The 23,966-nt window shown below is 46.4% G+C and overlaps 1 protein-coding gene across 1 annotated transcript in view; it reads left to right on the forward strand.

The window, feature by feature from the left end:
* Window positions 1-275: 275 nt before the first annotated feature.
* DCN (decorin) overlaps window positions 276-23,966 on the forward strand; it is a 96,341-nt gene continuing 72,650 nt past the window's right edge. The window contains exon 1 of the mRNA XM_084810295.1: window positions 276-337. The gene's annotated coding sequence lies outside the window, so the exon portion shown is untranslated. The remainder of the gene's footprint in view (window positions 338-23,966) is intronic.

Below are 23,966 nucleotides of genomic sequence, written 5' to 3' on the forward strand. Positions count from 1 at the left end.
CCATCCCTACCATAAGGTATGCATTAACATCCCTATGTATCCTAGTCATCTTAGCTTCAGGTTCCTACTCATACAAATAAAGTATGCAGTCAAGGGAATTCAGTCATATCCAGTTTGCAAAGGAAGCCTGCAGTAGCTGCCACATTCCAAACTGTTATCATGAAGAGCTAGGTAAGGAGAGGGTGTGCACCCATCACACTGCCACTTGGCTCCAGCCGGAAAAGGATGTGTTGTGTCAAGAAACTCATAAAAAGCCAGATTCCCCTTTAGTGTTTAGTTCAGGGAAGAAAGGGCTGACAAAAGGAACTGAAGAGGCTGTAAACTAGCTGGAGGCTAGGTAAGTTACATGTAATCTTGGCCACTCGAAGATTCAAGGTATTCTAGATGCTGAGACTGAATGATTATCACAGTGGATTGGCAATGGTTAGAGGCATAAACAATGAGAAATCTGGTGAAAAATCTTTCCACACTATCTTGGATATATGAGGATTTTATCCCCAATGCTTTTTTTAGGGCTGTGTATCAATCCAGCATACAACTAAGAAAGTTATACTTACACTCTCTTTCACAATTCATAAATGATAATTTATTTTCTGTGTTCACTGGCCACTGGTCCAGATCTCTGTCGTTAATGTTCATGCTTGTACAAATAAAGGGTGCATAACAAATAAAGTCATGCAGAGCCTTAGCAGAAAATGTTAGTCTTTAAGGTGCCACAGCTATCTTTGTTGTTTTTGGTGTAAGAGACTAACAGGGCTGCCCCCTCAATGCTGTTAACAGAAAATATCACCTTTCAGGTATTTTGAAATATTCACAACTATACTGTAGTCCAGCAAGGAAAGATATCTAATCCAGTTCACTTGTGGACAGCTGCTTAAAAATTAGATGTCAAATATTCTCCCATTTTGGTTTTGGGGGCAAAAGTACTGCTTTCTAAAAGCAGAAACCTGTCCCTCAAATATTTTTTTTTAATTGTGAGAATATTCACCTTTTGCAGTTTTGGGTGCTGCCATTGTTTTCCCTATCTGCTGCTCTTGTTTCAGCACCATTTTTTTCTTCGAATATTACACCTTAGTCATATGGGCAATCTTAGCCAATTGGGGATCATGTAAGGGAGAATCAGAGGCCCACACTGTGAAGTAACACATAATGGAGGTCATGGATCCACAAGGCTTTCCCCACAGCCCACCACTGACACACCTGATTGCCATGCATGCTGCCATTGGCTGACATGTGCAGGGGTTCTACACACCTATGAGTGAAGAGCTTCTCCACATGAAGGGGGCTTTGATTGGGCCAGGGTCTCCCTTGCATGGAAGCAAAAATGTGGATGTTGGGGTATGGCCACCAGGCACTTCAGGGGTGGGGGAAGGGATAGCCTGGTGGCTCACATGTTCTTTCAATATATGTAGGGAGATCCGAACCTCCTGTAGGGAATGGGATGATTTCACAATGTTACTTAACCAATCAGCCCTAGTGATGTGTAAACTCTACTCAAACTGTGTCACAAATTGCAAGTATCATCACTGAATGTTCAAAAGAAAGATCACTTTTTAGTTGCCTCTCAATGTTTGATGCATCACATTCTGGCAATCCAGTCTCAGTAGTATGGGATGGGAAAGGCAGTTCTAGATTTTGAAGAAGGGATCCTCAAAGATTTCGTTTGGCCCATGTTTTTAAGCAAACCACCAAACTGATTAATATTTTACTGAGGAGGAGGAGGTCTGTCTACAAACTGATGATGATCAGTTGATGATCACTACAAACTGATGATGATCAGTTGATGATCACTACAGTACAAACTGTCACTTAAGGCACAGGTGAACTCAGTGGCACAGAGCACCCTTTATCAGCTTAGGCTGATATACCAACCATGCCCTTATCTGGACAGAGATAGCCTAGCTACAGTTATGCATGCTCTGATAACTTCTCATCTGGATTACTGCAATGCGTTATACGTGGGGTTGCCTTTGAAAACAGTCCGGAAACTTCAGCTGGTCCAAAATAGGGGAGCAAGATTGTTAACAGGAACTGGCCTGCGAGCTCACATTATGTCAGTACTTTTCCAGCTGCACTGGCTGCCAGTCCATTTCTGGGCCTGATTCAAAGTGCTGGTATTAACATTTAAAGCCCTTAATATCTTGGGGCCAGGTTATCTGAAGGATCGCCTCCTCCCATATGTGCCTGCCCAGACTTTAAGGTCATCATCAGCGGCCCTTCTCCATGAGCCCCTGCCAAAGGAAGTGAGGCGGGTGGCTACTAGGAGGAGGGCTTTTTCTGCTGTGGCACCCCGGCTCTGGAATGAACTCCCTAGTGAGGTTCACCGTTCACCTGGCACCTACATTGTATTCCTTTCGGTGCCAGGTGAAGACCTTTTTATTTTCCCAGTCATTTTAGCATTTTAGCTTTCTAGACTTTTAGCTTTGCTGTTTTAAATCTGTATTTTAAACTCCTGCACTGCTGCTAGGTTTTATTGTGGTTGTATTGTTATACTGTGGTTTTAATGTTCTATATATTTTAAATTGTTTTATTGTGTGCTGTTTGGTTTTAATTTTTGTGAACCGCCCAGAGAGCTTTGGCTATTGGGGGGTATAGAAATGAAATTAATTAATTAATTAAGTAAGTAAGTAAATAAAAATGATGTTACATGTCTATACTACTCCATAGCCAAAGGTCTCTGGGTGGTTTACAAAAGTTAAAACATTAAAATACAGTATACAAAGTTTAAAAGCCAGTTACATAAAAGCATACAGACAATATATACAAACATATAACTAAAAACAACTTTGAACAGTCATTCATAACTAAAGACACATCCAGAACTGATTAAAACTCATCATATAATATGTGGATTGGAAAGCAGTTATCCTTCAGTATTTGCACTTCTCTAAATGAAACGTTGTGACACAATTTATAATGGGGAAAGGCTTTTCCTAACCTTTGCTCATCACTACAATATGGTACATACCGGGCTAATAATAACACCATACAACTATATACACTGTTGCAGCAAATGGTTCATTTCTTCTAAAGGCAAAATATTTATAGTTCTCTTATATTTGTGAAACTATGGTACCGACATAACAAAAGAGGCAAATAACATGAAACATTCATAACCTAATTTTTGTTTCTCTTGCAGAAGAGAATGGCTATGCAAAAGAGAGTTATGTGGCAAATTTAGCTCAAATGTTTTGTCAGAACGGAACATTTGAATCTGGACTCCATGTATTTCCCCTCTTTCACTTGTGTGGTATTGGGGTGGAGGGGTTTGCTTACAGTCCATGGATTGAACTACCAGTAAAGAGAATATGTGTCTTTCCTTGGAAATTATACAAAGGAACCCAAATGTATCAGGAACAGATTGTGAAGAAATGTGTGGTTCCAGAATGAATGGCATAGATATATTTGTTTTCTAAGAAGTGTTTAAAAACTAGGTTAATTAGTTCCCCATTTCCTTATTCAATTCATGGAAAACCATTTCTTGCAATCAAAATGAAGAGGGCTAACAGATCAGGGACAAAATACCACTTTTATGAAACATATAAAATATGTTCTGGATGCAGTCCAGACAAATCAAATATGCTGAGCCACAGCAACCTATGAGTGGTGTGCACTGAAGGATAAGGAACAGGAAGAGGCCAATGCTGCTGAGTAGCAACCAAGAGAAAGGGACATCTGTCACCCTTAACAGCAGGAGATGTGAGACAGCAGCAGAGGTGGGGACAACTAGATAAAGCACCATGCAGGTGGGGGCAGGTGGCAGCTGGTAAGGATATCCAGTACAGGTGTTGCCATCAGCAGCCCACATTGGGTACTTGTAGAAGTCATGGGCTGCAATGATGCCAACTCCAGCCTCCGTTGGCACCTTACACTTCCAGTAAGGGTGTCATGTCCCTCACCCCTTGGGCATCACTCAGCAGTGGTAGCCTCTTCCTGCCTCTTACATCCCTTTGCATCACCTCATTGGCTACTCCTTGGAGTGAAAACCTATGGAAACCATGCTCACTTAAATTCTTAAAGTTCTGTGTACTGCATGTGTTGACTTTAAACCATCATAAAACTAAAAACTTCTGATTTTATGAGCTTGTACTTGGAGTGCTTCCAGATAAGGCTTTTATGACATCCTTGCTCTGCCTCATTCACAGAATTTTACGAGGGTTCCAGACAACCACATCTTCTTGTAACTCTCCCATGTTTTCCCAGCACTTCTTCCATCTTTTTTCTTACCATGGAAAATCTGTTCAGTCAAAAAAGATGGAATAGCCCAATGCCTTCTGGCTGTTAGCACTAGGACCACTCTGTCATACCCCCCACCCCCAACCAGGAGGAATCTTCATTAGAGAATGACCCAGAGCCTCCTGAGAAAGGTATTTCTGGTGAATAAGCCATTTCAGGGGAACCTGGGGCTGACCAAGAAGCTATTGGGGCCTTCAGAGAGATATTATTATTATTATTATTATTATTATTATTATTATTATTATTATTAAATTTATTAATCGCCCTTCTGGCTGGTCACCCAGCCACTCTGGGCGATGTACAACATACAATAAAACAGTTTAAAACAATAAAATTTTACAATAAAAACATTTTCTAAAATACCCTAACCCACCCCAAATGCCTGCCTGAACAACCACGTTTTTAATGCATGACAGAAGCTCATTAAAGAGGGGGCATGACGGAGTTCCCTAGGGAGGAAGTTCCACAGAGTGGGGGCCACCACAGAAAAGGCCCTCTCCCTCGTCCCCACCAGTCTAGCTGTCCTGGCTGATGGGACAGAGAGAAGGCCATCTGAGGCTGATCTTGTTAAGCGGCCTGTCTGGTGCTGCTGGAGGTGCTCCTTAAGATAGGCTGGGCTGGAACCATATAGGGTTTTAAAGGTCAAAACCAACACCTTGGATTTGGCCCAGAAAACAACTGGTAACCAGTGCAACTCCTTCAGCACTGGAGTGATGTGATCTTGCCGGCAGCTGCCTTTAATCAGGCGAGCTGCCATGTTCTGTACCAGCTGCAGCTTCCGAACCATCTTCAGGGGTAACCCCACGTAGAGCGCATTACAGTAGTCTAAACGAGAGGAGATCAGGGCATGTACTACCGATGGGAGGAGATGGTCGGGAAGGAAGGGACGCAGCCGCCGTATCAGATGGAGTTGATACAGTGCTGTCTGGCTCACAGCTGACACCTGAGCCTCCATGGACAGCTGGGAGTCCAAAATGACCCCCAGGCTGCGGACCTGGTCTTTCAAGGGTAGCCGTACCCCATTCAGCACTAGGTCAACATCCCCTAGCCTCCTGTTGTCTCCCACCAAAAGTACCTTGGTCTTGTCAGGGTTCAGCTTCAGCTTATTCCTCCCCATCCAGCCACTCACCGTCTCCAGACATTTGGACAGGGATTCTACGGCCAACCTTGGTGAAGATTTGAACGAGAGGTAGAGCTGCATGTCATCCGCATATTGATGACACTGCACCCCAAACCTCCTGATGATAGCCCCCAGCGGCTTCACATAGATGTTAAATAGCATTGGGGAGAGGATGGAACCCTGTGGCACCCCACAAGTGAGTGGCCACGGGTCCGAAACCTCCTCTCCCAGTGCTACCCTCTGATACCTGCCAGAGAGGAAGGACTGGAACCACCGCAATACGCTGTCTCCAATGCCCAACCCCTCGAGGCGGTCCAGGAGGATACCGTGATCAACGGTATCAAAAGCTGCTGAGAGGTCGAGGAGAACAAGGAAGGAGCATTCACCCCTATCCAGAGCCTTCCTCATATCATCTACCAAGGCGACCAAGGCCATTTCTGTCCCATGCCCAGGCCTGAAGCCTGACTGAAATGGGTCTAGATAATCAGTTTCTTCCAAGTGTGCCTTCAACTGCACCGCCACCACCCGCTCAATCACCTTGCCCCCAAATGGCAGATTTGAGACTGGGCAAAAGTTGTTCAGAACTTGAGGATCCAAGGAGGGCTTCTTTAAGAGCAGTCTTATCACTGTCTCCTTGAGGGCTGATGGCATCACTTCCTCCTCAAGGGAGGCGTTCACCACCACCCTGATCCCCTCACCCAGTCTCTCTCTGCAGCCCATAATGAGCCAAGATGGGCAAGGATCAAATAAGCAGGTGGTCGGCCTTACAGATGAAAGCACCTTGTCCACTTCATCAGGAGGAAGAAGCTGGAACTGATCCCACAAAACCGGTTTGCCACAGGCTGCCTCTTGCTCACTAACTGTATCCACAGCATGCAGAGTAACACACCTAATCTGGTCAATTTTATCTGCAAAGTGCCTTGCCAAGGCCTCACAGGAGGTCTTAGAATGCTCCAGTGGTTCCGGAGCCACAGGACCGACCAGGCTCCGGACCACTTGGAACAGCCTCCTGGGACAGAACTCTGCAGACACGATGGAGGCAGCATAATATTCCTTTTTTGCTGCCTTCACCGCCACGTGATAGGCTGAAGATACAGCTCTAGCCCGTGTCTGATCGTCTTTGGAGCGAGACTTCCGCCACCAGTGCTCTAGCCATCTCACCTCCTGTTTCAGAGCTTGTAACCGCGGATTGAACCATGGTGCAGTCCGAGCCCTGTTCAGGGGGAGAGGGCGTTTCGGAGCCACCTGATCTAATGCCCCAGTGATTGTGGCATTCCAACCACCCACCAGAGTCTCGACTGAATGGCCGTTGGCATGCCCCAGAGAATCCCCAAGCGCGTTCAGGAATCCATTTGGATCCATAAGACGCCTGGGGCGGACCATTTTGATGGGTCCTCCACCCCTGTGGAGGGGTTGTGGAACCGAGAAGTCCAACGTCACCAGATAGTGATCTGACCATGACAAGGGGGTGGTGGATATACCCCCGACTTCCAGATCACTCCCCGCTTCTCCAGAAACAAACACAAGGTCTAGTGCATGACTGGCTACATGGGTGGGCCCAGTTAGAATATGGTGCAGCTCCCAGGAGGCCATGGTCTCCATGAAGTCCCGAGGTGCTCCTGTGAGGATGGCCTCTGAATGTACGTTGAAGTCCCCCAACACCAATAAGTTAGGGGACTGTACATGCACATCAGAGACCACCTCAAGCACCATGGCCAGGGAGTCAGTTGTGCAGCGGGGTGGACAGTACATGAGCAGAATCCCCAGACTGCCCTTCAGGCCCAACCTCCAGTACATGCACTCAGCAACCTTGGTCTCCGGAGAGGGGGTCTGGTGAAGACCAAGGACTCTCGGTAGATAACAGCCACTCCCCCTTTCCGATCCCCAGCCCTCGGCAGCTGTGCATATGAAAATCCGGCTGGACACATGGCTGCAAGGGTTGGAGCAGCAGCCTCGGCCAGCCAGGTCTCCATAATACATGCCAGGTCTGCACCCTCATCCAGGATCATGTCATGGATGAGGGAGGTTCTCTGGGTAACAGACCTGGCATTGCAGAGCAGCAAGCAAAGGCCAGAAGATGGGGTCACACCTCCCCCAGCCATCCTTTGGCTCTGGACAGGCCCAGAGCAGGGGACAGATACTACACATCTCTCCCTTGTTCCCCTTACCTGGCATGGCCTGCCCCTAGCGCTCTGCCAGTGCCTGCCGCCCAGCCTCGGTATGTTCTGGCCCCCAACACTCCCCCCACTGCCTCCATCAGGTGGACACATGCCCCCTCACTCCCGCCTATCAGGCAGGCTACCCACCCCTAAAAACACAACAAAATCCCCTAGAAAAAACAAAACAAACAAAAAACAATTAAAAATCCCCTTAAAAATAATGCCAGGCAGGAGTCCACAGGGAAGGCCTGGTGGTGGTGGTGGTGGTGGCGGCGGCAGCAGCAGGAGGCCCGGCAGCAGCAGGAGGCCCGGCAGCAGCAGGCACGCCTCTTCCCTGGTGGTGGTGGTGGTGGCGGCGGCGGCGGCAGCAGGAGGAGGAGGAGGAGGAGGAGGCCCGGTGGCAGCAGCAGGCACGCCTCTTCCCTGGTGGTGGTGGTGGCTTCTCCTGCAGGCCCTGGCTCTCCCAGGCCACCTCAGCCAGCCAACTTATGTAGCCCCTCCAGATAGCTTCAGAACTTGCCCCTCAAAAGGTGGAATGATTATTATTCTTATTATATTTATTTATATCCCTCCTTTTCCCCAATACTGGGACTCAAGGCGGCCTTACAACGTTAAAACTGTTACAATTAAAACAGAAAGCTCTGTTTCTGAGTCAGAGGGGGATGCTGAGCCACCATGCAGTCCTCAAGAATGCCAGTTCCTGAAGGTACAGGCTAAAGCCATGGCCAGGTGAAGGAGAACCTGCTTGCCTAAAAATTCCTCAAGATTAAAGGCCTCCTTGGGAGGAAAAAGTAGGACTTTTGTCAGAGGGCCTATGATGAACAGCAGCTGAGCCATGGGTGGGGCTCTGAGGCATCCCGCTACAAAAGCTTTCAGTTGAGATCTACTGGCTGCTGGAAGTAATGTTTTTATGTTAACTTCTGTGCTTTGTGGCTGTGTTACTCTGACCTTGTTTTGTGACTGCCTGTCTGCACTGCTAACCTTTGGACCTCTGCTTGACTCTGCTTCTTGGACTGTGTTTGTGTTAGACTGCTTACCTGGGCTTTGACCTTGTCTAGAATTATCATGGGGAGAGGTCACAGCTCATTCATAGTGGAAATGTTTCTCATGCAGAAGGCTCTAGCACAGGAAGAAATTCAGTCAGTTCACATTTTAATATAAACTTAACTAATTTTGCACATTTGAACCATCATGTGAAATAAAACTCAATTATCCTTCAAAATTTGCACTTCTCCAAATTTTGCAGTGGTGTTCTCGAATCAAAGAATGTGTATATTGGAGAAAATAGCATTCAGGAAAATTGCTGGCTGTATTAGGCAAAAATGCATACATTAGGACAAATGTGCACAAAAATGGTTATGAATTTTCAGACCAGCATCCCCCAATAAAAGGAACTTGAGGAGTAGGGCTGGGAATGATCAGTACCTGAGACCTTAGAGAGCATTAGTCAGTCAGTTAGATAATACCAGGCTAGGTGGACCACTCTGATCAGACTCTGTATAAAGCAGCTTCATATGTTCATATGTAAATTCAATGTATATTTATATTCAACAGCATTTAGAACAAGGGTGGAAAACTGGTGGCCCTTCCAATGTTGTTGGACTCTCCAACCCCCATCAGCTGCAGACAGTGTGGCTGTCAAGGATTATGGGTGTTAGAGCCACAGATTCTTTCCACACTGCTGATTTAGAAGAAATAAAATAGGCCCATATTTGGCTATACAAAAGCATACGTGAACTTTTTTTAAAGCATTCCTGTTTGCTTTTGGGTTGGCAAATTGGGCAAGTTCAACTGGTTTGTTTGTTTATTTATTTATTTATTACATTTCTATACCACCCAATAGCCGAAGTTCTCTGGGCAGTTCGCGGCAAGTAACTTTGTGAACTGAAATGAAGTTCTCATATATCCCTAGTGGCAGACTGCTCTTTTCTTTTACAAAAGGGTGGTCATTCTTCAACTACAAACTCTTTGCTGCATACCTTCCACTTGATATGAACTATAGAAGTGCAAACAAAACAACAACAGGTTCAACATTAGATCCCTGACTGCTTCACCTCTAACATTTTTGTGGAAGTCTATATATGGATTAGCTTCCCACTAGAATCTAGAGTGCACTTGCATGCATATTTTGTACTGTACTTTTCAAAATACTGTACTTCACAAAGTAATGGTTTCTAATAATACTCAGGTCTGTAGTTGAATTGCAGAAAGTACTAGCTAATGATGCCAAAAGTTTAACGAAAGCTGCAATTGTCAGCAAAATGGATTGCTACTTTGATAACCATCAATCATTCCAGCCTGCATGAGATCAAAATAAGTGCAGCAAAAGTTATCTAATAGTTTTAATGCACTGCACAGAGGAAAACTTTAAATAAATTCATGTTCTTCTGAACACATTTTGTGTTGCTTACCAACCAGCTAAACAAGGTCATCTCAGATCTAACATTTTTTCTCAAACAGTGTCTAAGCATCTATCAATTATATGGTTTTCTCCTTGAATTATTGGAATACTCTCCATTTGAATGTTCTTCCATTATCTTAGCAGTCATGGGATAACAGGAATGGTCCTCTTATGGATCAATAACTGGTTAAAAAACAAAACATAGAGAGTAGGAATAGATAGTCCTTGGAATGGGCAAAGCTATGGTTTTCCCAGTAGTAATATAGAGCTGGACTATAAAGAAGGCTGAGCGCCGAAGAATTGATGCTTTCGAACTGTGGTGCTGGAGAAGGCTCTTACGAGTCCCCTGGACTACAAGGAGGTCAAATCAGTCAATCCTAAAGGAAATCAACCCAGAGTGCTCATTGGAAGGACAGATACTGAGCAACAACAACAAACATTGGGGTCCCCCAAGGATCTGCATTGGGACTGGTGCTTTTTAACTCCTTCATAAATTAGCTGGAGTTAGGGATGCACAGTGAGGTGATCAGGTTTTCTGGTGACACTCCATTATTCAGGGTGGTTAAAACAAAAAGGTATGGCAAAGAACTCCAAAAGGGATCTCTCCAAATTGGAGGAATAATGGGCTTTGAAATGGCAAATGTGGTTCAATGTAAGCAAGTGTAAAGTGATGCATACTGAGGCAAACAAATCCTAACCACATATACATCGGGGGTCTCAGCTGGCAGTGACTGAGCAGGAAAGGGATCTGGGGGTTGTGGTGGATAGCTTGATGAAAACATCAACCCAGTGTGTAACTGTTGTGAAAAAAGGGAAATTCCATGTTGGGAATCATTAGGAAAGGAACTAAAGTGAAAATAAAACTGCCAATATAATAATCCCTTTATGTATATTTAATTTTATTTATGGTGTGATCACACTTGAAATACTGTGTGTTGTTCTGGTCATCACACCTCAAAAAAGGATATTGGGGAGAGCTGGAAAAGGTACAGAAATGTGCAAACAAAATGATCAAAGGGATGGAGCACCTTTGAAATTTTACAACGTTTGGGGCTCCTAAGCATGAAAAAAGACAAGGGGGCATGATAGAGCTGTATAAAATTATCCATTTCATGGAGAAAAGGATAGGGTGACTTTTTTCCCCTCCCTCTCTCATAATACTAGAACCTGGGGTCATCAAGTGAAGTGGAATGGTGGGAGATTGACCACAGATAAATGGAACTACTTCTTCACATGTGCATAATTAAACTATGGAATTCACAAGATGTAGCAATGGCCACCCACTTGGACAGCTTCATATAGGGATTATCTCCTGGGAGATAAAACTATCAAATCGATGGCTGCTTGTTATGATGGCTATGCATGCCTCTCAATATCAGTTGTTGAGAAACAAGCAGGAGGGTGCTATGTCACTCATCTCCTGTTTGTGGGCTTCCCATAGCTATGTGGTTGGCTAGTGTGAACTAGATAGGCCTTTGGCATAATCTATCACAACATTTTTTATGTCCTGATCTGAAGATAGAATCTTCAATAGGGTGTTTTTGTGTGTGTGTGTTTGTTGTTGTTGTTTGCACTTTGGGAAGACTACAGTCTTGAAAGGTGGATAGAAAATGCATTCAATAAATAAAAATGTAAAAATTCATGATTGAGCTGGAGGAGATGTTTCCACCAATCCACCTTCTCTTCTGAGACTGTAGTCCAACTCTTCTCATTAATTCCCATCTCTTCCCAGCATCAATTGGTGCTGAGTGCACAAGCTGCCACCATCACCTCCGTTTCATTGTTTTTCCCCCTGCTCCCTTCTCTTTCTTCCCATGCGCTAGTGCTGCTTGCCACAAGCACTTTCTCACCCTTCCAGCCCTGGCCTTAATCCAAATGTATTTCACACACACACACACCACATATAAACATAATTAATCAATGGAAAAAAGTAATTTTTTCTAATGTTCTTTCCCAAATAACATATATGTTTACAAAACTAATTTATGAAATAATGTTTTGCTTTGGCCAATCTGAGCAGGTGGTGTTCTGCAACAGGCAGCATTGGCACCAGTTGGTACTGAGCAAGGGCAGATGAAGCAGCTCACACACTTCGTACTGGTCAATGCCAGGAAGGTACAAGAGGTGGCTTGTGCATTTAGCACTGTTTGATGCTGAGAAGGGAAGAGAGTGGAGGCCACATTGAGAGTGAAGGCAGGGGCAGCTGCTATTGGTAGGCCTCCAGCCAGATATCTGACAATGCCAACCTCTGTCATAGGGTGTGTCTACATTCCTAAGACTTTTTTGTAAATTGAATTTGGTTTCATCAAAAAAAAAATTAAAAATGTAAAGCTCCCTTGACTTTCCGTGCTTAATCATGACCTCTAAAACAGTTTGGTAATACTTATGGAAGGGATGTCTTGGTGAACATATTGGAGAAGATATAAACATATCTCTGCTGCAAATCTGTCCTGAATGGCTCACGCCAAGGAACACTACCAGTGCACAACCCAGAAGGTTCCTATTTGAATTCCAGGTGGCAAATGGATCTTTTAGGAGTGTACATTAATTTTGAAAACAAATGGAAAGGTGCTCAGTTTGTTTCATTCATTTGTTTTTATGCTTGAGTTCTGAATGAAAATTCATTTGTTTTTCATTCATATGATTCATTTTCCATTTGTTTCTATTGGAATGAAAAATTGAAACTGTCTGGAACAGCTTATACAGGTCAGAGAAAGGCTAAAGGAAGGGGAGGAGAGAACAGTGAAATGGATAGATATAAATGAGGTCTGTAAAATGGGGGCTCTGTCCTGTCTATCCAAAATTTGGCAGGCCTGATGCCTGGACAAGGGAGTGGGGGAGGAAGGAAGGAAGGAAGGAAGAAAGGAAGGATAACGGAATGACAGAAAATGTCATGCCATTTGGATGGAAAACACAGATGTGACAGTCAATAGGAGACTGGATAATTTTCCAGTAAAATCAATGGGAAATGCAAAGAAATTGAAAGAAACAAAAAACAAAATGCAAACAAACGGAAAATGAATGAATGCAATTCGAATGAATGGAGAAACCAAGTTCATTAAACTTTTGCAATGAAAATGAACAGAGAAACAGAACAATTTCTTTCTTGTGTAACTGACGTACTCTTTTTTCAATCTTTTTCTGTATTCTAAGTGAAGGATTTTACTACAGGATCTCTGGGGGGCTCACAACAAAGGGATCTATGCAAAAACTAATAACTTCTACCTGTCTCTTACATAATAAAATGTCTTGTTTAACCATATATTGAAGCACCATTACATATAGTACTAGTAAGTCCAAATGAATCCAAACCCAAATTTTAAATACTGCCCACCTAAGTCAGTCTTTCCTTCCCAGCTTTTGTTCTTTTGCAACTTTCTCTGCTGCTGCTTTATCTTGTTGGCTTATGAGGACAGGTTGTTGTAGAGATGTCGGAGAATTCCATGACGGATCTCGGTGAGGCCAAATGCCAGTGCATTCGGCCCCCCGAAATCTGTTGCGGAACAAAGCCCCCACCCCCCCAACCCACGAAAGGCACACGGGAAGAACTCCCCGCCACCCCCAACCCATAAAAGGCATGCGAAACAGAGCACTTACCTGCTCCCGTCCGCTCTGCTTTGCAAATGGCGGTCGTCCTGCGGCCGCCATTTGCTTCCTCTTCATAGCGGTGATAGGCTACGTAAATACTTACGTAGCCTGTCACGGCTAATACAGGGACACCATTTGAGTCCCTGCGGAGGCCGTGATAGGCTACATAAGTATTTACGTAGCCTATATGGCAGGGAGAAAAAAACCCAGTATACGCAAATGGCAGTGGCTACCGCCATTTGCATACGCTGGGGTTTTCCCCCCCTCCCGTGATAGGCTACGTAAATATTTACGTAGCCTATCACGGCTAAATACAGGGACGCAAATGGCGGCGGCTAACAGAGCTGCCATTTGCGTCCCTGCAGGGCTGCCCAGCAGCTGGATGTCCAGCTGCGGGCAGCCAGAGCTGGCCGGTGGCTCCGCGGCTTGGCCGCGGAGCAGAGCCAGCCGGGCAGGATTTCGGGAGGGAGGACTGGATCACCTCCCCCCCCCATCGAGGATTCCAGGGGGAGGGACGGAGCGCCTCCCCCCCAGTGGAACAGAACGGAACGGAAGGTAAGTGTTCCGTCCATCCCTAGGTTGTAGCTTTGCTTCACTCACTGCTCCTCCAGAACAATCTTCCTAAGAAAATTGCTGCCAGTCATCCCCCCCCATAAAGGAAAGTTTCATGCCTTGAGCTTCAGGGCCTCACAGAAAGGAGTTAGACAGGCCTTCTTATTAGTCGCCAACTCCTGACTGCACTGAGGGTGGAGTCTGGTTCTCTTTTTATTCCTTACTCCCTACCTGTAATGGTGGGTGCCCCACACTTCAGTTCTCTACTGAGCATATGCAGAAATGTCCTTTAGTCTATAATTAAAGAAATATACCCATATGGATAACGCTTTCATACCACTGGTCCAGTAACAGTTACTGGTATTACTGCGCTTGCACATTCCCTGTACTATGTGCAATTAGGGATGAGTGAATCTGTCAGTTTCACATTCAATTTTTTAAAATCCCAAATTATTTATCTCCCAAAATATGAACTTTGTGAACTTTGGTAAATTCTCATCAAAAATGGTGAGATTTTTGTTCTACTTCAATCTGCATCAGCCAACTTTCATAGGTACAGCTACTCCCAGCATGTAGAGGATAAAGATGTACCCACCTGCCTTTATATAGCTGATGAAGATGAGGAACCTGTCAGAAAAAAGAAATGACAACTAGGGATGTTAGAGAATTCCACCATGGATCCCAAGGAGGCCGAATTCCAGTAAATTCGGCCCCCTGGAATCTGTGGCGGAATGGAGCAACCCGCCCCACCACTCCGCGAAAGCCCCGCAAAACAGAGCCTACCTGGACTCCATTTGCATCCCTGGCAAGCCGTGATAGGCTATGTAAGTAGGTACTTACTTACCCCCGTAGCCGCCGCCATTTGCACCCCTGTCTTTTGCCATGATAGGCTACGTATATATTTACGCAGCATATCACAGCTAAAGACATGGACCCATATGGTGGCGGCTACGGGGGCCGCCATTTGCATCCCTGTGCAGCTCAGCGGCCGGATGTCCAGCTGTGGGTGGCCCCGGCTGGCGGCTCCATGGAGTTTTCACAGAGCGGAGCCAGCTGGGGAGGATTCCGGGGGGAGGGACGGAGCGCCTCCCCCTCCACTGCGAATTGCCTGGTGCGGAGCCAGGTAAGAGTTTCGTACATCCCTAGTGACAACCCTAATTAAACACTAACATAGTTGAATATGCAGGGATTGAAACCCAGACTTTTAAGAGCTAAGCCCTCAAGGTTTTGGGCCTGGATGGATGAATCTGTCAGTTTTAGTTTCTCCCACATCTGAATATTTCTAATTTCAAGTTCTTTTTGGCCTGAATATGGAGAACTTTACAGATATGGTGCATTCATATCAAACCCAAACTGAAACAAAATTCTCACTTATCTCTACTTATACTGGAATTAAAGTGCCATATAAGGACTTTTCTTTTTTCTTCTAAGGCTGAATCTACACATAGCAGTTATACCTTTATCAAACCATTATCATAACTATTGGTACACATGACACCAATGGGGACCAATAGTTATGATAACGGTATAACTGCTATGTATAGATTCAGCCTTACATTAGGGGAGGTGGGATTGGCAACAGGCTCATCATGTCTCAACCTAAGGCCTGTTTCAGGAGCCAAATAATCACTTCATTTGTGCAGCTGTTTTAATATTGTGGACATTTTTCATGAGGCAAGTGCTGTATACTTATGCATGTGCCACTAAATCTGGCCCCAAATACTAGGTTTCTAATTTAAGATAGCTGCCTTGCACTATGGGCTTCAGGACCTTGAAAGCCAGCTTCAGTACAAGCACGTCAGCTTAAGCGGTTAGTGAATTACAGGCTCTTTCTATTCTTTTATCATTCATCCTCACCATTGTTTGCGTTTCAAGAACAGTTTCTTCTACTCTTACAATGGTAACCTTCCTCCTATTCTGTCCACTGGTCTTATGTACTGAGTTGTATTTATAGAAAGGAAAACTTGCTTGAAATATTTAGTGTTTGTCTTATCAGTTGTTCAAATCCCTTTCTCTAATATTTTATAACGGTTCTTTACTTTTCAAGCATTGCTTTTTGGCTTCCAGCTGTCAGCATTCTATAAAAAAATGAAAGAAAAACACATAAAAAATGTCTAATGCATTTTGCACCTGCCTGCTGTGTCCATACTATTTTATTTCATGGCAACTTGTAATGAAATTGGGTTCCTACTGAAATCAGATCAATAGCAAGCTTTGGAAGGGATAGTTTAAACCAAGCAGAGCAGTAGAGAGTCAGAGAAGGTACACGCATGATCTCTTGTATATTTAAATACAATCACTTTACTTTTGTCTGAACTGCTAGTAGATTGTATCCTTTACAGAAGTTGAGCTCTGCTGGACCATCAAGTCCAGCATCCTGCTCCTCACCATGCCCAGATACTTCTGGGAAGCTCATCAGCAGAGCATGAAGGCAACAAACCTCCCCTGCTGTTGCCCCTATCAAGTGATATTCAGTGTCATAGTGCCTCCAGATTTGGAGGTTCCCCCATAGTTCTAATTTCTAACAGCCACTGATAGATCTATCCTCCATGTATTTGTCAAAACCCCTTTTAAACTGATTTAAGCCAGTAGCCAACACCACACCTTGAGGCATGTGTTGTGTGAAGAAGTACTTTTTTTGTCTACTCAGAGCCTATTGCTAATCAATCCCTCCTCCCCACCACAGTACCTCAGCTATTTACATAACAACAACATGTATGTTAATTGGCCTGTAGTTGTTTCCCCCCCCTAAACTAGAAAGCTCCCAATGCTTTAGACTTTCCTCAAAGAGAAGGTACTTCACCCCTTTGATTGTTGTGCTTGTCCTCTTCTGCACCTCTTCCAGTCCTTTATGATGAGGGACCAGAGCATCATATCCCCTCTAATTAGTTTCAAGGCCCAGTTGTATCTACACATTTGTCTCATTGTCATGACCCAAAAATAGGGGTGTATGAAACCCCGCTTATCTGGCTCTGCTGGGGTCCGCAGGTGGGGGGAGGTGATCCATTCCTCTCTCCGGAATCCTCAATGGCGGGGAGGCGATCCATTCCTCCCCCCCAGAATCCTGCCCAGCCAGCTCTGTTCCATGGCCAGTCCATGGAGCTGCCAGCCAGGCTAACTGGCAGCGGGGCCTCTAGCCGCTGCTGGGCTGCTGCGGACGCAAATGGTGTCCTGCGTAGGGGATGCCATTTTGCATCCTTGCTTTAGCTGTGATAGGCTACGTAAATATTAGGGATGTACCAAAGTCACTTACCATTTCGTGGATCTGATTCGCGGTGTGGGGGGAGGCGCTCCGTCCCTCCCCCCGGAATCCTTGACGGGGGGGAGGTGCTCTGTCCCTCCCCCCAGAGTCCTGCCCGGCTGGCTCTGCTCCGCAGGGATTCTGCGGAGCCGCCGGCCGGCTCTGCCAGCAGCTGGACATCCGGCTGCTGGGTAGCAGGGACACAAATGGCGGCTGCCATAGCCGCCTCCGTTTGCGTCCCTGTACTCAACCATGATAGGCTACGTAAAGACTTACGTAGCCTATCATGTCTGGTTTTTTTTTAAAAAAAATGTGTACACAAATGGCAGTGGCTATGGCCGCCGCCATTTGCATTCCTTATTTTTCGCCGTCTTAGTTTACGTAAATATTTACATAGACTATTACGGCAAAAAAAGAGAATGCAAATGGCGGCCCCCGTAGTCGCCGCCATTTGCGTCTGCTGTTTTTTGTTTTGTTTTGCCATGATAGGCTATGTAAATATTTACATAGCCAACCCATGAAAGGCACGCGGGACAAAGTCCCCGCTGCCCCCAACCCACAAAAGGCGTACGAAATGGAGCACTTATCTGCTCCTGTCCACGCTGCTTTGCAAATGGCGGCCGTCCTGCTGCTGCCATTCACTTCCTCTTCATAGCCATAATAGGCTACGTAAATACTTATGTAGCCTATCATAGCTAACGCAGGAACCCATTTGCGTCCCTGCGGAGGCCGTGATAGGCTACGTAAGTATTTACATAGCCTATCATAGCAGGGGGAAAAAAAACCCAGCGTACGCAAATGGCGGCGGCTACCGCCATTTGCGTTCGCTGGGTTTTTTCCCCCCTGCTGTGATAGGCTATGTAAATATTTACGTAACCTATCATGGCTAAATACAGGGACGCGAATGGCGGCGGCTACAACAGCCGCCATTTGTGTCCCTGCAGGGCTGCCCACCGGCCGGATATCCGGCTGCGGGCGGCCGGAAGCGGCCAGCGGCTCCGCGGCTTGGCCACGGAGCGGAGCCGGCCGGGCAGGATTTGGGGGGGGAGGACCGGATCACCTCCCCCCCCCTTGACGATTCTGGACGAAGGGATGGAATGCCTCACCCCCCAGCAGAAACAGAACAGAACGGAAGGTAAGTGTTCCATCCATCCCTAGCCACAAGTATAGCACATTACAGAAATCATGCCTAGAGGTTACCAGCGCGTGCACCACCATTACCAGGTCCACATGTTCAAGGAATGGGAGTAGCTGGCATATCAGCCGAAGTTGATTACAGGCACTTCTCACCGTTGCCTCCACTTGAGGTGCCAGAACAGGGTTGGATCAAGAAGCACCCTCAAGCTACAAACTTGCTCCTGGGGGGGGTGTAACCCCACCCAGAACTGGTTGACATACCTCAATACCTGAATTAGCACATGATGCTTCATGATGAGCACCTCTGTCTTTCCTGGATTCAACTTCAGCTTGTTCTCCCTCATCCAGCCCATTACCGACTATAGGCAGTCATTCAGAAGAGTCATACCTTCCTTGGATAAAGATATTAAAGAGGAATAGATTTGGGTGTCATCAGCATACTGACAACACTCAGCCCCAAACTCCCGATGATCTCTCCCAGAGGTTTCATGTAGATATTAAACAGCATCGGGGATAGAAGGGAGCCTTGAGGAACTCTACATAACAGTTCCTTTTTCGAAGAACAACTATCCCCGAGTGACACCATCTGAAACCATCCTGATAGAAAGGAGCAGAACCACTGCAGAGAAGTGCCTCCAACTCCCTTAGGTGATCCAGTAGGATACCATGGTCAGTGGTATCGAATGCTACTGAGAGATCCAAAAGAATCAACAGAGATGCACTTTCCCTATCGATTCCCAGGCAAAGATCATCCACCAAGTTGACCATGGCAGTCTCAACTCCATATCCCACTCTGAAGATCTTTTGAAATGGGCCCAGTTAATCAGTTTCATCCAAGACTGCTTCGAGTTGAATGGACACCACCTTCTTGATTACCTTGCCCCAAAATAGTAAATTACTTACTGGCCTATAATTTCTGAAGTCTAGGGGGTCAAGGGAAGGCTTCTTCAGAAGTGGTCTAACGATTGCTTCTTTCAGACACGATTGAAAATTACCTTTCCTTAGGGAGGCATTAATAATATTCACCAAAAATTGCATTACCATCTCCCCTCCCTGGACTACAAGCCAGGATGGGCAGGGATTGAAAGGGCAAGTTGTCTTTTTGATCAAACCAAGCAGCTTGTCCACATCATCAGGAGTCACAAACTGAAAATGATCTAGTTTAATCATGCAAGCAGAGTTGCTGGACAGCCCACTGTTGATTTCTATCCCCACGACAGCGTCCAAGTCAGCTTGTATCCAAGAGATTTTATCCACAAAAAACTCATTAAAGGCATCACAATGAGATACTGAAGTTTCTAAGATTGGATTAAGTGTGTGTGTGTGTGTGTGTGTGTGTGTAGTGGGGGGGCTGACTCAGCTCCCTAACCACCCTGAACAGCTCAGCTGGGCACGAGTTTGCAGACGTGATATGTGTAGAGAAGAAAGCTGTCTTCGCTGCACGTATCACCGCCCATAGGTCTTCAAATGATCCCTATGACGTGTCTTGTCAGATTCAAGTTGAGTTTTCCACCATTGGTGCTCTAGTTATTGTCCTTGCCACTTCAGCTGTCTTGGTTCTTCTGTAAACCATGGAGCTTGTTTGGAAGCAGGTAGGAGAGGACGTCTAGGAGTGACCATGTCAATAAACCTGCTCAGATCTTCATTCCACACGGAGACCAGGGACTCAACAGGCGTGGTGGTGGCACCAGCCAAGAAACCACACAAGGCATTTTGGAATCGCAATGCATCCATCAGCGTTCAGGGGCAGACCATCTTAATTGGTCCTCCACTCCACAGAGGCAGGTAGTAGCCATGATACCAGCCCTGAACAGACAGTGATCCATCCATGACAACATGGAGACAGATAAAACCTCCACCCACAGATCATTCACCTGACTGGAGCAAAAGATCAAATTGAGCATGTGAACAACTTCATGTGTAAGCCCCACCTGGGACAGGCCCATAGTTGTCATGGTTGCCATGAACTCCTGAGCTGCACCTGGCAAGCTGGACCCAAGGGGGTTGTTGAAGTCGCCCAGGCCAGGACTAAAAGCCTGGGTGCCTCCAACACTAGCTCTGTGAGCTCAGTTAGGGACTCTGTTAGGTAGTGGGGTGGCCGGTACACTAATAGAATCCCCAATCTGTCCCTAGTCCCAAGGCTGAGGTATACATACTCAATGTGAGCTAGTTCCTTCACAGTGAATCTGGTCAGGAGGATGTTATCTTTGTGGAGCACTGCTACACCACCTCCCCATCTGCTTCTCCTTACCTGCTCTAACATGGAGTACCCAACTGGGAGAACCTGCATACATACAGGCCCCCTTATCTCCCCCAGCCAAGTCTCCATAATGCATACCAGCTCAGCCCTTTCATCCAAGATTTAATCATGGATGGTTTTGATCTTATTCTAGACTAGGGGTGGATGAAAGTCACTTACCTTTTCTCGAAGCTTGTTCGTGGTGGGGGGGAGGCGCTTCGCTGCTCCCCCCGTGAAGTTCAGGCCGGGGGGGAGGCTTCCCGCCTCGCCCGGCCGCGAAGGCGAAAGTTAAAAAAAAAACAAAACACGCCCCCTGATAGGCTACGTGACGATTCACGTAGCCTATCACGGCTAGATCTGCAAAGTCAACCGTGATAGGCTACGTCAATCTTCACGTAACCTATCACGGGTGACTTTAAAAAAAAAAAAGTGCGTACGCTAATGGCGGCCCCCATAGGGAGCCACCATTCGCGTTCCTTATTTGGTCCCTGTAGTCTACGTAAAGATTTTTTTTTTCTTTTATTGTAATGGCGGCGGTGGCAGCCGGGAGGGACATTCGGTGAAGGTAAGTCCTGTCCCGGGGGGGGTGCGGGGGCGGGGGGGTGCGGAGGATTTCTCCCCGAAACTTGTTCAGAGGGCCGAACACGTTGGCGCTCGGCCCCCCGAAGTTTCGGGGAGAAATTCTCCGCCAACCCTATTCTAGACTGACCTGGCATTGCAAAGGAACCGGCAAAGATTCTGCAGGTGGGTTGGCCTGCTCCCAATGCCCCCCAGTGCTGTTATTGCCTCCCCTATACACATAATGCTGACTTTGTCTCAGAAAAGACTTCAAACTCAGCAACATTCAGCAGAATAAAACACAGTCAAGCCCAACATAGGGATGTATGAAAGTCACTTACCTGTTTGCGGATTATGCTGATGCTGGGGGGGAGGCACTCCGTCCCTCCCCCCGAAATTCTGGCCGGGGGGGGAGGCGCTCCATCCCTCCCCCCCCCGAATCCTGGCTGGCCGGCTCTGCTCCACAGGAATTCTGCGGAGCCCCCGGCCGGCTCCGCCAGCAGCTGGACATCCGGCCGCTTGCTAGCAGGGACGCAAATGGTGGCAGCCGTAGCCGCTGCTGTTTGCGTCCCTGCAGTCAGCCATGATAGGCTACGTAAATGTGTACGTAGCCTATCATGGCTGATTAAAAAAAACACACGCGAGTATGCAAATGGCGGCAGCGGCACCCATGGGCACCGCCATTTGCATACGCGCTTTTTTTTAAAAAATCAGCCATGATAGGCTACGTAAAGATTTACATAGCCTATCACGGTGTTTTTTAAAATTTAGCCGTGATAGGCTACGTAAATCTTTACGTAGCCTATAACCTTTTTTGTTTTTGTTTTTTTTTTAAACTTGGAAATGGCGGCGGTGGCAGCCGGTCGGAAGTCTGGCCGCCGCCGCCACCCCGCCGCCGGAGCCGCCGCCACCAGGAAGATCCGCCCCAGGTAAGTCCCGTCCCGGGGGGTGCAGGGGGCCGTTCCGCCACCGATTTCGGGGGGCCGAATGCGCTGGCATTCGGCCTCCTCGAGATCCGTGGCGGAACTTTCGTACATCCCTAGCCCAACATCCTATCTCTCAGAAGGGGGAGGGGGGCAATTCAATACCAACAGGCTCTCATCTCATCGGGTATAAAATGACTTCCCTCTCACTTTCAGTACTTAACCCATAAAAACAATAAAGAGCCTAACTGGAAAAACAAATAAAACACATTCAAAAGGCCACACACCTCCAACCTCCAGACAACCCCAGAAATCCCCTCCCCACTCAGTGGTGAAGGACCAGGGAGTTGACACTGGCTAGAAGAAAATGACTCCCACTTGCTCCTTAGATGATTTCCCGGCTGCCACAGTTCTTGCTCTGCTGGGATTTTGCTGATTCTAGAGGGCTCACATTGGCTTCCCTTTAGTCAAGGCCTCCTGGAGGGACAGCCAATGGGCTGATGCCAACACTTCCCAGGGAACTGGGCCTATCATGAATCTCAGAAGGCATATACCAACCTATTCCTCCTAAATAGCATACTGTAATGGCTAGGAAGGCAGTTGTTAATGTGATGGATGACCCAGGGGGCCAATTATATTTTTCTTATTTGTTCCTGAGCTTGTTACCTATTTGGGATTTCTTCTTTAGGGACATTAAAACAAGCCATTAGCTCAAGGAACCTTAATCCTCACTTTTCATAATATATGATTATACTACCTAAGGATTGTGTCCGAGAGTGATGCCAACCAAGACATCTGTCTTTGTTCACCTAACAATTATTTGTTGACTCTTCTGACACATTTAGGAACCCTAAGACAAAGGGTAAACACACTAAAGCTGAAAGAAAACTCTATATTTAGAAGCATTAAACGGAATTTTGGTGATTCCTTTCTCAGGTTTTTTTCCCCCAATGAGGACCTTTGGTACATGAATACATATATTTTCATTAGCTGTATATGAATACATATATTTTCATTAGCCCCAACTTGAATCACTTTACACTTGCTTACATTGAACTTCATTTGCCATTTAGATGCCCATTCTCCCAGTTTGGAGAGATCCTTTTGGAGCTCTTCACAATCCCTTTTTGTTTTAACTACCCTAAATAATTTGGTGTCATCTGCAAACTTGGTCACTTCACTGCTCACTCCTAATTCCAGATCATTTATGAACAGGTGAAAAGCTAAGGATGGATGAAAGTCCCTTACCTGGTCCTGCAGCTTGCTTCGCGGTGGGGGGGAGGCGCCCTGTATCTCCCCCTGAAGTTCTTGGCGGGGAGGAGGCGCCCCACCCCTCCTGGCCGAAATTCAGGCCAGGGGGGAGGTGCCCCATCCCTCGCTGCCGAAATTCAGGCCGGGGGGGGGAACGCCCCGTCTCCCCAGCCGCGAAATAAAAAAAGTAAATTGAAAAAAAAAACGTGATAGGCTACATAATGATTTACGTAGCCTATCACAGCTGACTTTGAAAATCTAGCCATGATAGGCTACGTAAATCGTTACATAGCCTATCACTTTCTTTTTTACTTTACGGGGAAATGGTGGCGGCAGCAGCCGGTCGGAAGACCGGCCGCCGCCACCGCCAAACCACTGCTGAACCGCCGCCAGGACTCGCCGCCGAGAGAGACATTCGACAGAGGTAAGTCCCATCTTGGGGGGGGGGCGGAGAATTTCCCCAACAATTTTGGGGGGCCGAATGCGTTGGCATTCGGCCTCCCGGAGATTCGTGGAGAAATTCTCCACCACCCCTATGAAAAGCATTGGTCCTAATACAGA

The sequence above is a fragment of the Heloderma suspectum genome, chromosome 7, assembly GCF_057233095.1.
Source record: "Heloderma suspectum isolate Gila_16-S chromosome 7, 16-S_ref, whole genome shotgun sequence".
Taxonomy (NCBI): Eukaryota; Metazoa; Chordata; class Lepidosauria; order Squamata; family Helodermatidae; genus Heloderma; species Heloderma suspectum.